We start from the raw sequence: 15,000 nt of genomic DNA, 5'->3' as shown, positions 1-15,000 counted from the left end.
GATGTTCAAATCATTTAGGAATTCTTTTCCTTAAATAGTTTGCCTAAGTTTTTATCTCCACGATAGGACATTTTGGAGTTATCACCAGGATGAATATTGTATAAATTTCAAGAAATCCGTTCCGAGCAATTATTCTCGAGAAAGCCGGACCACATAAAACCCGATCGGTTGACAAGTTTTCTCTCAAACTAGGCGCGCGGTGGATACTCATAGCAATTGGTAGTCTAAGAAAAACTTTCAACTCCGCCACAGAAACCTCTTTCCATGAATCTGGTTCCCTGCTTCTCTGTGCCAAAACCTGGTGCGCAGAGTGGTTTCCCTTACAATAGTTCCCACAATGCAATTGTCCATGAAGAGCTGATGAAAATCGACAGGTAAACTGCCTCTTGCTTTTGCCGTGATCACGACGCAATTAACTTTAGGGAATTTGGGCTCGTGCTGAGCACATTCGTGAGGCATCAAGCCACAAGGGTAAAGAAGAACTTAGTGACCCACGTAAAACAGCCGAGCCCGAGGCGCGATAACAAGCTCTTCGTTATTCTTAGTAGCTCTTATCTCTGTAAGAATGGAAAATGTAAATAAATTTCGATTGGAAAGCTAACCATTAACTAAATTTTCCACTGCTTTAGGGAAAGTCGTCAACAAATTCATGCGATAAGTTGCTTTTTAGTCAAATGCTAATTCGCTGAAACTGATTGGTCTGCCTTGCCTTGATACTGTTTGCGGTAAATCTACTAGAGCAGTGTCCATCTAATTCTTCTTGATCAATTTTGATTCATCGACAAATAAGAACGTTCGATTCAGTTCATTAATAAATGATCGAAAACTTCGTATAGTAAACGTGATAAAGGCAAAAGTAATACAACAGTTTTAACGAACCAGACGTCAGCTCCTTCAATATGTGTTATTTTCAAACATTTCTAAGTAGATTTAATCTGAGTCAAAGATTCTGTGTTATTAAAATTTTCGCGTTGAAGCGATAAGAGTTACACCCGAAAAAGTAAATTCCATTTAATACCCTTGTTTGACGCATACCTCTGTGTCACACAACCCTGTAAAACCAGGTGATGATGCTACAACCCTCAAAGTGGGATTAAACGAAATGCAAAACCTCAAAGGGGTGTCTGGACTTTTCGTTGATAAGGCAGAGTATGTGGTTTTAGCGCAGCTGTAACTCTGACCTTGCAAACTTTTAATATTAAGCGCAAACGCCCTTTGGGTTTTCAAAGAGAACAAAAGAAGTAGAAACTATTGAGCGCTAAAGTGAAATACGGTAGGTTTATCTACTCTGGCTCATTTCGTAAAAGTAGCGTGTACAGGGTCAGTTGATCTATTTAAATTTTCGTTCAATTCTTCGGCAAACTTCTCGGTTAATGATGTGCTTTTCAGTGACCTGCGGTGTTATCATTAGCCCATTTCACTTGAATCTCTATATTTAGCGTGTCTTGTCAAACAAAAGACGAGTAAAAAACACTACTCAGGTTTTCAAAGCATTGACGTTGTTGCAGCATAGCTGCCAACCTCTGTAAATTTTTTTTTTTTTTTACCAAGGTAATTAGTAGAGGCCATTAACCCTTTCTTTTTATCCAGTCAGCATGTATCGGGTATTTGTGTGTTGTTAGTGTGAAACTACTAATGCAATAATTACACAAACTTTTCCTTTTAAAATGATGGAAACACGACAAAGATTACACTCCTCCTGTCGTAGTTTCACCCTCGGAAATCTCGGACATATAAGGAGGTCGCACTAAACCAACCACAGATGTGTGCTCCCTCCCTGACAACCAACAGATTATCGCTATTTCATGCTTCTCAAAAAGTTAGCATCAACAAACTGGGGCATTAGGTGCTCTCTATTCCAGCTACAAACATGGATATTAATGTCGTTAGGCACGATCAATTAAGATGGTACTGGGGATTCAATCTATCTGATCCTCCGTTTGAAGTTCTGGCTTAATCAAGGGAACTTACTACCAGGCAACAAGGGAAGTTTATCTTCACATCCACCTTCATTACTGTTCATCTACTGTTCGAACCTCTCTACAAAGTCTAACTTGGGAAGAAAAAGGAACGAAAATTTTGTCGTTAGGTAGCGGTTAATTGAGGGTACGTGCAGCGTGAACTCTGTTTTTTCTGAAGGGCAGAGCATTCTAACTTAAAAAAAAAAGAACAAAACAAAACAACTGAGCAAAGCAACATCAACAACAACACCAAGACACGTACAAAATAAAAAAAGGTAACTGAATCAAAGCAGAGCAATTCTTCGGAAACCAAAAGCTCATGTTCAGAATAATAACAAAACGAAACGAGTGATTCAGAATGATTACATACAAGTTTGCAGAACAGCTGTTTTTAGTTACACAGACATTTATTACGCCTCTGTATAACACTGTCAAGGATTGTGTGCCCGATTGATTTGTCACGCATTTTACTTTGTCAAACGTCCACTTAGTGATTAACTTATGGTCATGGAGATGTTATACAGCATTCACGCAGCACCTTAGCGGCCTTTCCCTTGTGAAGAGTGTCAAGAGGGAAAAAGGCCCAAGTGAACTGTCATTCAGGGAAAGATAAAAATGTTCGGTGCGAAGAGGTGGTCGTTGTAGAGGGATGGCCGTCAGCGTTGGTTTGACCTTAGTTTCCTAATTTAGGAGGGCAGTTCTAGAGGTCGTGGGGTAAGGTGTGTGCCCAATCACAATGAGTTCGTGATCCCCACGTGCATCTGTTTCTTAGAAACAAAACGATCTACGTAATATTCAGTGACGTCCTCCAAGTTTAGTTGTCAAAAGAGCGGCAGCGAGCTTAAGCCGGCAACATGTTCTCCTTAATGTTGATAGCAATTTCAGCTTTGGTCCATGCCAATGGCGCTGATTTGTCTGCTGAGTTTGCTCACGAAGCAGTTTTAGATACTTACGAGAAAATGAAACTGTTCTGGACGGTGAACTGGGAAAATAAAACCGTATCCTTTGCCGTTCAGGCAGCAACAACGGGGTGGGTTGGTTTCGGCATCTCTTCGGGTAATGGAAATATGGCCGGAAGCGATATGGTTATCGGATGGGTGAAGGACTCCAAGGGTTACCTAACGGTAAGTGAATTTTTGCCGAAAGGACATTAGTCACGGTGGATTTCTAGGCAGAAAAAAGAAAGTTAACAAAAAAAAAAGGAGTTAACGCCATCACGACATCCAGATTTAGATGAATAAACAAACAACCAAAGCGACGTTAAAAACTGCATTTTAGCCATTTCTATTTGGATCAAAACTTCCAATACTTTCAAACCAGGCCATAAATTAGGAAGTATTCGTAGTTGCAGGAAACATTGGAATTTAAATGCTGTTCAAGCAAAGATTTGCTCTTCTGTGAAATTGTTTACATTATTAGCGGTATCAGCACAATATTTGACCCGTTGTCACGCTAACCTGCCTGTACTTAAAGGTAAACTGATGCATCTAAGATTTTTTTGTTGTTTAAGTTATGCAAAACAGTTTTGTATTATACGTCGTCGTTGGTAAGCGAAATCAAAAAGGAGCAAACTAATTGCCTTTTCAAGAGTTGGCCCTTCAAAGCTGTACCTTTTTCATTACAGAATAGTCTGCGTTAAGCTGTGAATGAAGCTTGGCTTAGAAAAATAGATAACCACGGTAGTTTTGATCTCGTTTTATTGACTTGTTTTTGAAGGACCGGTTGCTGATCCCAAAGCTTTCCACCGTTGGACAAAGAAAACAACTACAACTTAACTGGGTTTGAGGAAAGCGAAGGGAAAACTGTGTTGAGATTTAGTAGGAATTTGACACCTGTGATCCTCGCGACAGGAAGATTGAGGTAATCCTTAACATAGCCTATTCGTTTTTTTGCCGCCAACTCAGCCAAAATGTTTAATCATGGCTAAAAAAGTAATTGTACTGCCTTTTAAAGGCAGTGTCACTGAGTCTGAATAAATTGTATACCATATTGATATAACATTTATCTCTACATCATTCAACTGTTCAGCGCTAATTAATTATGTTTTCTTGTTTCTTTTTCAAAGCAAATCAAGTAAATTGCTATTCCCGGTTCATTTCTTTTACAGGAAGGCACCACTAAGGTTGTGTTTGCATATCATGCAGAGGACCCCACTTCTGAGGACGATATGAAGAAACATACATTCCGCGGGTCAAAGAGCATTCTACTTCTTAACAACATGGACAAAAAACAAGTGAACGAAACCGGGTGGAAGCAGTTTTATGTCACAAATAGAAATGTTAGTTACAAATAAAAGTTCTTCTTTTAGTTTTTTAAATTGTGGAGAACGTTATCGAAAGCAAAGATTGTAGAGCGTCCATTCAGGGAGATTGAAGCCTACTCAAAACAGAGATATACATTTTTTTCAGATAACGATTCCTAAAAAGCGCACGACTTATGGTGTTCTCTTATACAACTACCCGAGTTCAAATCAAAGCATCATATTACAAAGGTGAGTACAGAAGCGTAAAACATTGCAATAAAACCTGTTTTCATCCGTTTATCTCTTCTTATGGTTAAGTGATTGATCAATGCAGAAGGCCACCGCGTAAATTCTTACGAAAATGAACATGAATGTTCGAAAAATTATGAACTTGCATTTTCAGAAATGTGTTGATAACAAATTGTTTAGACGCTCCAACCGAGTTCTTCAAGGAAAGGCAATTTCGTAGCCGGTGAGACTTCGTGACATTGCAACAACTTTTGACATTTCATTAATGCATTTCAAAATTCTCCACTTATTATTAGTCGTGTCAGAAAAAGCCACACTTTAAAGTGAGTGGTTAGCTAATAGCGGGTTACGAAATATCTAGGAATAGGGAAGAACCTAAGGTGGGTTTACGAAAGGTGTGCCGATTGGCCCAGGGTTTCACAAACGTTTTGGTTCTTAGTGGCATTCTAGAGATTTCCTCGTATTAAGTAATCATTAAGTAGAAGTAAAGCGTTCCACTATTGATGTTGGTGTCGCTTTCGGAGAATTTTCAGATTTTCCTCTTTTATAGTTTGAGCCATATGTAACACCTGGAAACGAAGGCATTGTGCATCATTTACTCGTCTACGAATGTTATGGGAATTTTAGTAATGCTACCTTACATGGTTCTGGCTTTGACTGTCATGAAACACCCAATATGCCTCTAGGACATTGTTACGGCTACAGTGTCGTTGCTGCTTGGGCTGTTGGTGGTACGGTAAGATATAAAACTTATAAATTGGACTTGCTCATCTTGGGAAATGAACTTTAATTTGAAACATTTTGAATTTGAAAGGTTTTTCGTTACTCTTCTAAAGAAATATATATATATATTTTTTATCAAATAGGCATTTTATTATCCACCTAAGGCTGGGTATCCAGTTGGTACGTCGGACTCGCCAAGAACACTTTTGCTTGAACTACACTACGACAATCCCAAATCAATTGAAGGTTGGCACCTCACATTTTGCTTTTTTTATCCGTTTTCATTTTTAGTTAAGGAGAAGAAGTATTAAGAGGTGTAGTTTTTTGCCCTCAGCCATAAAATGTCTCATTCCCTCAATATCTTTTATTTTTTGTCAAATAGGACGAAGAGACAGCTCAGGGGTTCGTTTTTACTACACTTCTCATCTCCGTGAGTACGATGCTGGAATAATGTCTGTTGGAGAAAGTATAAGTAAATTTGCGATAATCCCACCAAAACAGGAATCTTGGTTGACTGTGGGTTATTGCCCCAAAGAATGCTATCAGGTAACTCAAATATTCACAATAATTTCTTAAATTCATCTCCATGCAATACAGAGTTTAGAAAAAAATGAAAAAACAAAAAAAAAAAAAAAAAACACAACAAACAGTGCATGGCAGTATGGTGAAGCTGGCTCCGAAAATGGGCAAAACACAGGCGGTTAACAGATTATGATTTCACCTTTTTTTTATTCACGGTGCATTTAAGTTCGCACAGTGCCTAGGAACGTGTGTCATAAATTTACTTCTGCATTTAACATAAAGCAACTTTTTTTACTTTGGAAGACTTTGCAGGCGACCTAAGCTCCATGAAAAAGGAATTATAAAACGGGTTTTGCTGCCCTTCTTCACACCCATCTGCAGGGTAAGGGACCTTGTGCTGCTTTTGTTGTTTAGAAAGTGGTGAGTGGTTGTTTGTTTATATTAACGCCTGTCTGTAGTATGTTTTCCACGTTATGTTGACAGTGAGTACGTCATTATGGAGCCTAAATCCTTAAATATCATCTGAGTTTTGGTTTTCATACCACAGGGCCGTGCATACAATGGACCAAAGCATGTTCGGCAATGGAATTGAGTTACCAGAAATTGCGAGAGAGGGACCATTATGATTGTAACTTTCAGGTAGATATGGTGGTGGCACAAGATCCACCATTAGCATCTGGCGATGATATGCACAAGGTATAACACATGGCTTCTTTCAAAAAAACAAATTTGCAACAGTATGCGGCTCCCTCTTCAACTTGTCCTTTATTTCACTTGAATCAATTTGTACCAATCCCGGAATACTAATTTTTTCACGACATTCCAGAATCCTCTAATTTTCGATATAAAATTTTTTATTTGACCCAGTCGGTAACAACATCAATGATTTATCGCGACCGTATAAGATAACTCTGCTACTTGCCAGTTATCGCTTACGGAAGTGTAAAGTCACTATTATAACCATAACCTTAACTTATTCTTGAACACTGTGGCCATTCTCTGAGACAATTACGAGATTGCATGTGGGGGAAAAATAGTAATTAAGATTACAAGTGCCTCCTTTCGTGGTGTCGAAAAACGCCCCCCGATTAAGTCTAATAAGTGCCTTAGTATATCTAGCTAATACAGGAGCCATAGGACATTGCTGGGCTACCAAGGATGCACGAACTGATCTCATTAAAAGAACGTGTATTACATTTTCCAACAGGTAACTTGCACTTGTTGTTTCGCAGGATATAAAAGTTTTAAGAGAAGAGGCTCACATCAAACCGGTTTTTTGAGAAAACTTTGATTTAAGTTGTCACTTTGTCTTAGGAATTACATTTGGTTTCAGCTCATAAACGCGTAATAATTTATATGAGGTTAGACGTAGGGTGTCCCACTGATTTATTCAATGCACTCAAGCTTTCCACGCAACCATTTCAAATTACTATTTAAATGAGCAAATCGCGATGGAAAAAATCTGATAAAAAGAATAACAGGGTATATGATTATTGACGTTCCTTTTTTAAAATCAAGGTTAGATTAAGTTAATTTTGTGTGATTGTTTTTTACAGATCGAGGATTTGTGAAGTGGCCTCCAGATTGATCACCATACATTTTCGTTTTCTTCACTGACGTCTTTCTTATCCTTCAGGGGGAAACGACTTAATTCATTTCTGCAAAAATACGCGAAGATGGATCGCGAATAAACTTTCGTGCAGGCAAGTGCGATATATGAGCACTCCAAAAATCACGAAGTAGTCTCTCTAAGCAGAAGGGACGGCATTCAGAATGCAGACTTATGCCAGCCGGAAGTGTTGGTTTCCTCTTAACAGTGACATCTCTCTCAATCGATATTTCAAAGAGATTGCAATAAAAACATGCCATCGTTGAATTTTGCTGTAGATGCTTCATGACAGACTAAAAGATGATTGTCCTCCTTCTTCCTCGTACAGGCTGGTAGCTCCACCACTACAAGAAATGTGTACCCGGATTACATGTTTTACTATCCTCGAATGGTGAATGCTACCGAATAGTGATCTCAGCAGCCTACGTAAGCCAGTGTACGACTTCGTTAACGAACACTTGTAATGTGTAATGAATACATGACTTGTTCAAGTAAAAGTGAAAGTAGATCTGGTCTGCTTGACAGGAAACCACCTTAATACGTCTGTCGAGAAAATAATCAAAACGGAGCATCAAAAGTGCGAAGAACTGCTCAAATAAAACCGGTGTTGCATGCTTTGCCACCTGAAATCTTTCGCATTTCTCAATAATAATCCTGCTTTAGGGAGCTATTTTACTGAATAATCACTCATCCCTACTTAATTTCACAAGTACTGTCATCGCCTAAATAATAAAGTAAGAAGTTTAACACTGAAATGTTGGTATTCGGGGCATTGTAATTATTTCCTAGATATGCTAGTTGTGTATTTGGTTCAATCCTCTATTGTCGTGCTGAGGTACCCCCCCCTAAAAGGAGATCAAAGTGCTCTGTGAGCAAACTCGTGAATTGACACATGATTTTTTAGATTATGTTTATGTTATCTGGTTTAGGGAATTTTGTGGTTGATTGTCATATCTAGAGTACGAGCAGTAGTTCAGTGTTCGCTAATGTAGCAAAGGAAACAAAGTAACGTTGGGATAAGAAGGCATTACACTTGAAATGATCATGCTATTACATTTGACAAGGTGGATGATGTCATGTGTTTTAAACGTCTATCATTTTTGTCTCTGGTTCAAAAGAAAGGTTGGAAGTAAATGTGGGTGAAAAGTGAAATTTACTGTCTTTCGTTGTAAATATTAGAAAATCAAGGCAATACTGTCTTAATGAAAACTTAACGATTCCCTCTTTATCAAATGAGACCCACGGGAACGAGTTTTGAGTGATATAACTGAGCCAAGCCTGCCACCGTCATTTTGGATCTCCGCCTGGGTAGATTTAAGTCACGTGCTAGGCAACGTATAATCAATAACAAGATAGAATTTCATTTCAGGCCTATTTATCTATTTTGTGGTGTGTAACTTTCGCATTTTAGTACGTTGTATGTATGTTGAATCTTCAAATTGTCTTGAAACTGAAAAGAAAATTGTTCTTTAAAAATTCACTGAAAATCGGTAGCTTGTTTAGGTGTTATTTGATTTTCGTGTTAACTTGTTATTTCGTCAGTCGCCGGCACTTTTGTTGCTTCACACAGGAAAAACACAGGCGACGAAACGTAATGATCAATTTTGTCCTCAATCTCACGCCATAACAGAAAAAGCTTTTGAACATCTGTAAACTCCGAGCGCTTCGCAGTAAGTGATATTTTCAATGAATCTTTGGATTGTTTTCAAGTTCAAGGATTGTAAATTACAATTTTATGAAAAACGAAGGTTGTTCTGTTATTTCAGTGTGAATCCTTGCATGCCTGCCAGTCGCTGGCGCCGCTTGTTGAAACTAAAACGAAAAAAAAAAACTCTTTTAAGATTATCATTGGCTTCTTTTTCACCCCACCACTAAACTTAGCCACAAAGGTCGCCATTTCGTCTGTTTATTGCTCGCCAAAAACTATCAAATGCACTCAAAAGCCTAAAATCTAAAAAACGTTTACAGGAATCGACCAATCGAGCGAGCGAGCGAGCGAGCGAGCGAGCGAATGGCATTCCCCACATCGCATCTATAACTCGCTCTTGTGCATGCGCGCAATTCACGAGTTAAAAATGAATTTCTTTTACAAGGGACTCTATCATAGCCTTTATCCGCGAATTTCATTCTTCGCGTGAATAGAACTGATCCGTGCAGCAAGTTTCCTGAAGGTAATAGAACATTCAGCGTTGATCATGACTGGCATCCTTTCTTTGCCAAGTCGTCAAGAAGCTGGATAAATCTCATTGGCGTTCTAGTCAACTAACACAGTGAAAATTGACCAACAAATGAATTTAAGCACATGACTGTCTGAAAGAGTATTATCCTTATAACAGCCTAGAGAACAAAACTCAAAGCAAACTGCAAAAAGAAATGTTTGCGAATACGGAAAGAGTTGAAGAACACGGAGCAGATGTAAAGCACACACCATAACACCTAAAGAAGCGAACATGATTGCGGAGTTAAACCAAAGATTGTCTATTAAATCGTAGAGGTATAGCATGTCTTGTTTCAAGCAATGTTTGGTTTCAATCTATTTTTAACTTTAATTTTCCTTTGTCTAGCCCTTCCTTAAAGGGGTCAAAATGGTCAAATCCTCTCATTGGGGCAAATATCTCATGGACGAAGGAATTGGTGTCTGACTTGAGGAAGAAATTTGATGAAGCAGAGACATTTTCCACATATTGTCCCGCGGTCAGTAAACTCATTAGGGGGCACGAAACTCGCTACTGTTAACATTACCGTACAGTGCAATTCTTAAGGGTGCTAATGAGATCCCGAGATAACGTGCATGAAAAAATGTCGAAATGATAAAACAAGACAAATAATGGGTGTATGATCATGGGTGTGTGTGCTTGTCTATTGGGTGGAGGGCACCCTCTTAATCTGGGATGGTAAATGCCTGGTCATAGGCATAGTTTTCATCGTAATCGTAGTTTTCTTTATCTTCAATCTGATTCAGTATGCAACAGTGAGTCTGCCACCTCCTTAGAGGAGTAAAATTAAGTGTACAGCACTGAATCTCCTGTGAAATATTGTTAATGTTTTCCTTCCCAGAGACCTAACAACTACACATATCCGATTCCAAAGATCATGAAGCCCTTACCTCCTAGACAGTCCAACTGCCGCGAAAGAAGCACAACACCGGCCCCTACAGTCGGAAAACGGTCCCTCCAGTTGGAGACGCCTTCTCGGTGACGACCTCGTACTCCACAGCAATATCTCTGCTCATTGGCTATTTCGTGTTCATGTGAACGATCAGATATGCTATCATGATCACAGTTAAAGACTGTCTATCACAAATTGCTAGAGTTTACAGTTAAACCAATTTTTGCTCCATATCTTAACCTAGAGATGATCTCTTAGAGGATTAAAATTGCCATAGTTGACATAGATATACATCACTAACAGCATTAGTGAGCTTTTTTTTTTTTTTAAAGAGGCGTTAACGGCTAAGGCAAACGGAAAAATAAACTCTGATTTCCCTCACCTTGTACTTGGTGTTCTCGATTACTCTATAATTCCCTTATAAAACTAGTTCTTGCATACTGCTGCACAATATGGGGTAACTGTACAAAATAACAGTTGAATAAATTGTTACGGCTACAGAGACGCTGCGCCAGAGTGATGCTAGATGTTAATTTACAGGAAATTCAGTTATGCCATCTACCAAATTAGGTTGGCTTCCCATCGACGACATCATTCGCGCAATTTCACAAAATCGGTAACGACCATGGTTAAGAATATCTTTTCTTTCACATTGACTTCACTAAGGTTAGTCAAAACACTACACGAGAACCTCAGAAAGAAATCATCTCATCATGCTTATGAGCAAGAAAAATTAAGGCCTCAGAAGATTCCATCCAGTGCCACCCGTCATGGAAGGACCAACCTCTTGGAGATACGAAGTCACAGAGGCGCCTTTTAAGTCCCCTTCACAGAAAAATTAGACTGGAAAAGCTCTGTTACTGAACAGTGTGTTATTGAATACAAATATTAACTTGAATTTACCAAGCTTCTTTTTCTTTTACTTCAGATTTGGTTTGTTCTAGCTTTAGATTATCAAAGGGGGGATTATGTAAACTATTGAGTTATCATTAATCGATGTTACCCTCGTTACATAAAATCAATAATAATAATAATAATAATAATTATAATAAGAACTATCATTATATAATCATGTCCGACCAAAAGAGCACAAAAGAAAGAACAATATTATTAAAAACAATATATGAAAGTTGAAGAAATTAGTTCCTGCGATTGAAATTCTTCACGCCTTACGCATGAAGATTGAGACGAGTGATTTTTTGCGAGTGCTCTGTTTTGTCTAAGGTATAAACTAAGTTTCTTTAAATACTCTTGATTGAATCTAATTTAATTGAATCTAATGCGTAACAATGGCAGCGATTTGTCACGCTTCGAAAAGCTCCCGCTACTCTGTGACTTTGTTGGCTCTGTATCGCGTTTTTTATGTTGACCAAAATCTACTTACCAAGAAACGTACTGGAAACCTGGAAGCACCGAGAGACGACAAATATAACCGGTTATTGGACGAAATTTGGATCTCAACCTGAAAGAACACAGAATCAAAGACCACTTTGCCGTGGAAAACGAATTCTTCTTTTTCGAGTGCGCCACTCAACCGATGAGCGGAGCTGGTTTAACATCCAATGACTATAACATTGTGCAGATATTCAACTTAATTCAGGCCTGATAAAGTTTCTCTGTAACGAAGGTGAGAAGAGCGTTCGAAACAATCAGAATACGATGTTATGTTCTGAATGTGGTCTATGGATTCAAGCAAAGTGCCTCCACATGTCGACATTGACTTTTAAATATTTTCTTGAACGACCAGCAATCTATTTTGAATGGACTTGTCTGCTATGTTCTCTACCGAGATCGAAGGACTAATTTTTCCTTAAAAATGAAGAAATAACAACAACCGAAGGAAAGTACACAAATCAGCTTCTACAACCTAATGCAAGAGAGACGAAGAACACACAATTTCACTCCCAGGAGAATATGGCAATTAACAACTGCGGCCAACAGGAATTTGATGTGCTCTTACAAGAAAGGCAGGAACATTTCAATCGAATACTAATGTTCCATCTATACATCAACAGTCTCCAAAATAAATTTGATGACCTGAAACTCCTAAATGATGAGATGAAGTCGCAAATTATTTTTCTCTCAGAGATAAAGATCGACAAGTCCTACCCGAAGAGCTAGTTCACCTTAACGGGTTACATGTATCGAAAAGACAGAGAGAAATGGCCTATTTTAATTCTAGTCAACCCTCGAAGGAGCTGAACGTAACGAAGAAATACAAAACACTCCAGATTATTGCAGTAGAAGCTAGACTTGGCAACAACGAAGTCATTTTCCTTGGCATATAGCGATCCTCAAAACAGTCGGATCACCAACCAGACCTACATTATTGAGAACGTGTAGAGGAGGAACTGAACGACGTCTGTGAGTGGGCTTCCCTCAAGAAACAAATATTTGTTATTACAATTGATCTGAAGCTGGACAGGCTAAAAGCAGAAAGCAGAGAAGGGAAAAATACTTGCGACCTAGAAGAAGTGAATGGAATGCAATGTTTAATCACCGGGCCGACGAGGATTAGGCCGACATCAGAGACACTGCTAGACGTTATTTTAAACAACAAATCCAACCTTTTCAGGACGGAAGGCTCTTTTAACTCAGAGATATGTGATCACCACCTCATTTATGGCATTTTAAAGCAATCTGCATTACAGTATAGACGGAAGACCATCCCATTAGAAGCTTGAAAAACGTGGAAACGGTTCAGCTTAATGAAGACTTGACCAATGCTCCTTGGACTGTTGGAGAAACACGCAATGCCATCGTTGACCAATATGACGCATGGAAAACCATTTTTGAAAGTGAACTTGACAAATATATGCCGAAAAAGAAGATGAGAGTTAGACAGAAAGATGTGCCACATATGACGGAAGAATGGCAAATGGCAATTAGGAACAAAAGGAAATATGCACAATTGTTTGCCCAAAACCGAACTCGAGAAAACTGGGAGTTAAAAGGAAATTTGGCCACTCAATAGAGGACACGTGCTATCAAAGCTCACTGGGCCCAAAAATCAGATGGACTGAGGAGGAGACCAAGGGATTTCTACAAAAAGTTTAAACCTTTCTTAAGTCACAACAGCAAAGAGGAGACAAAAATTGCCATTAGTTTTAACGAGCGAATTGTAACAAACCAGAAAGTAGTGGCAGACGAGCATGGAGACTACTTTTCAAATGCCATTGATAGTGCAAAGGTAACGAATTTAGTTGAGAAAGACTTTGAAAAACACCCGAGTGTCGAGAGCATTCGGCAAGCTTATCAAGGCCTTCAATATGGATTTAACGAAATTGGCTCTGGTGAAGTGGAAAACGAACTGAAAATGATTAAATCAAACAAAGCCACACGGTGGGATGTTAACTGCCAAGGTCTACTACCCTCCTTAACAAGTCTCTGCAACACCGGAAAACCTACCGCAAGCCAATCCTCAGAAATACCAGATCCTTACTTTTGATCCACATCCTTCCAAGAAAACCCCTGTATATGAATTGACGATGAAGTTCGATGGACATGAAATTAAATCAATTGATTATCTCAAAATTCTTGGCGTAACCATCGACAACAAACTGACATTTAGTTAACATATCAGTAATATTTGCAAGAAAACGAGCTGTAAAGGTTGGGGTGTTACTGGGACTACTTAAGTTAATCCCATGGTCTGAAGAGTTACAGCTGTCTGTCTTATATTTCGTCCCACTTTACATATTGTGATATTGTATGGCACTTTTGCAAATCATCCGATGGGAAGAGATGGAAAGAATTCAAGAGTGGGCACTCAGGGCAGTCTTTGAATCCAAATCGGAGACCTACAGCGAGCTACTAACAAGAACAGGTCCACTAGGTGTGCCTCAATAACGGTTACAAAACATCGTCATTTTCATGTATAAAGTAAAAAACGGACTTATGCCCACTTACATTACAGAAATATTAATACTGAAAAGATATAATCTGAGGAACGCTGATTTCAATTTTTCCACGTTTTCGCACAGTATACTATGGAAAAACACTCTCTGTGATACTTTGAGTCCCATCTTTGGAATAAATTGGAACAAAGTGATAGACAGAATCCTAATTTAATGAGTTTTAAAAAACAGTATTAAGAGCAAAGGTATAATGTATACACATTTATGAGCGTCATTATTCCATCCTGAGGTGCAAAAAGCAGTTTATGAATCACAATAGCTAATGCAGTGACCTAGATATACTGTAGTCCAATAGAACTGAGCAAAATTGTTCATTGTTTGAAGAGATTAAGTTTCTAGAGAAACTGTGGTGCTGCGTCGGTGTGGAGATAATTCAGGTTTATGAAATAAGTTAGGACTCGGTAACGAGTTTCTAAACCTCATGTTTCGAGCGTTAGCTCTTTGATCTGTCCTCATTCGGTGGGTTGGTCTTAAGGTGATTCCTCATGGCAAAAAGCTGATCGGAAATTTTTTTTAAAAATTGTCGTTAAGTGTCCCAAAAATTGTCCGTCTGTTTCGAGAAGTACGATAAAAAAGAAAGGTTACCGTGTTTGTGGAAGAGATATGACGGCCAAACTCATCCTATTCATGCCTGTACTGGTATTAATCACACACATCATCTCATCAGTT

The 15,000-nt window shown here is 38.7% G+C and overlaps 1 pseudogene; it reads left to right on the top strand.

Annotated features, from left to right (window-relative positions):
- LOC136283451 (DBH-like monooxygenase protein 1) overlaps positions 1 to 13,862 on the top strand; it is a 31,392-nt pseudogene extending 17,530 nt beyond the window's left edge.
- Positions 13,863 to 15,000: the final 1,138 nt, after the last annotated feature.

The sequence above is a fragment of the Pocillopora verrucosa genome, chromosome 9 (genome assembly GCF_036669915.1).
Source record: "Pocillopora verrucosa isolate sample1 chromosome 9, ASM3666991v2, whole genome shotgun sequence".
NCBI classification, from domain to species: Eukaryota; Metazoa; Cnidaria; class Anthozoa; order Scleractinia; family Pocilloporidae; genus Pocillopora; species Pocillopora verrucosa.
Note: the sequence above shows the minus strand (reverse complement) of the source record. Positions and strands in the feature narration are given on the sequence as shown.